Source organism: Ceratotherium simum, chromosome 4, assembly GCF_057802395.1.
Source record: "Ceratotherium simum simum isolate JZ-2026a chromosome 4, ASM5780239v1, whole genome shotgun sequence".
NCBI classification, from domain to species: Eukaryota; Metazoa; Chordata; class Mammalia; order Perissodactyla; family Rhinocerotidae; genus Ceratotherium; species Ceratotherium simum.
The window spans coordinates 66,595,348-66,596,841 of NC_141903.1; the positions used below are offsets into that span (position 1 = coordinate 66,595,348).

Genomic DNA, 1,494 nt, shown 5'->3' on the forward strand with positions numbered 1-1,494 from the left:
CATTTACAAAATTAAACATTTATTTTAAAAAATAGTTACTTTAAACTTTTTAAGTTGTGGCTGATATTATAGTCCTTTAAAAATAATTTTCAAAAACTTAATTTCTCTCAAACCGCTGGTGGTAACCTGGCTTACTTTACATGGTACACAGATAGACATTTAAAAACTTTTTATTACTTATGCACTTATTTTACTGTCAATTGGAAAAACAGAGCTAACACAGAAACTCCATGGACAATCAGGTGCTGGGCTATAAGGACTTGGCCACCATCCCCAAGAACAAGGCCATCCTAGGCATCCAGCAGCCTGACCTCGCGATCCATAAGCCCCACTTTACCTATTCCCTCCTGGAAAACATGAAGCTGCCCAAGAGCCAAAAGCTGACTATCACCCAAAACCATAACCTCCCCTCCATCCCCAGAGGTGTGGGAAGACAGCCACTTCCCTGGAACCATCTCTCAGGCTTCAGCCCCAAGAACCACTGGGACTCCCTGGGCCAGTCTGTCCCATTTCCACCATCCTGAGACCATCTGCCCAGATTCCAACATCTGTAAGAAGCTACCCATCTATAAGCAGAGAGAGTCCATGGAAGGCAACCCTCAGAGCAAGCACTTCATTGAGGACTTCATCATCAAGTCATCCAAGTTCCCTGTGGCCCAGCCCCCTGACCCCAACCAGCCAGCCGAGATCAAAACTGACTATTGGCCATGCCCCTGTCACTGGCCATTGTGGAGACAGAATGGAGGAAGCAGAAAGCATCTCAGAGGGAGGAAGAGGAAGAAGAGGAGGAGGAAGATGATGACTCCAGAGAGGAGATGAAGGCTCAAAAGCAAGAGTCAGAGAGAGGAACTCAGTAAGGTGACTTCCAACTTGGGAAAGATGATCTTGAAAGAAAGGATGGAAAAGTCACTGCCTATCTGAAGGAAAAGACCAGATACCCTTTCATACCTCCTTGCACCCTGAAAGGTCTAAATGTTCTCTCTTCGCCTATGGCAGAACCACCCTGAGCCAGCTACAGCCCCCAGACTTTAGCCCATGGATAGTGAGAATGGAAGCCCAGGCCTACAGATCTGTCCTATAAAATGCTTGTGGTGACCAATAAGGGGTGAACCAAGTTGCCTCCAGGTGTGGATCGCATGAGGCTTGAGTGGCATATGTCAGCAGAGGACTTCCCAAGGGTATTCTCCACGTCTCCCGCAGAGTTTAGCACGCTGGCTCTGTGGGAGCAGAACAAACTCAAGAAAAAGGCCTCTCTCTTCTGATCGCCCTCACCCTCTTCATGACTGCACTTCATGCTGCTTCAGGGCTCTGGAGCTGGGGTCACTGACCCCAAAGCATGCTCTTCCAATGGCCAGCTCAGAGCAGTCATCACTTGTCGGGGCAAGGAGGTGGGTCAGAGGTGGGGCAGGCTCCATTCCCCAGGTCAAGGGGCAACCAAGACCTCCACAGTTCTGGGCTTGTGGCACATGGACTTCTTTCCCTATAATGGGAGGT

General features: G+C 48.8%; 1 pseudogene; it reads left to right on the plus strand.

Annotated features, from left to right (window-relative positions):
* Positions 1–230: 230 nt before the first annotated feature.
* On the plus strand, positions 231–1,262 carry LOC101407020 (dematin pseudogene; annotated as a pseudogene).
* The last annotated feature ends 232 nt before the right edge of the window (positions 1,263–1,494 follow it).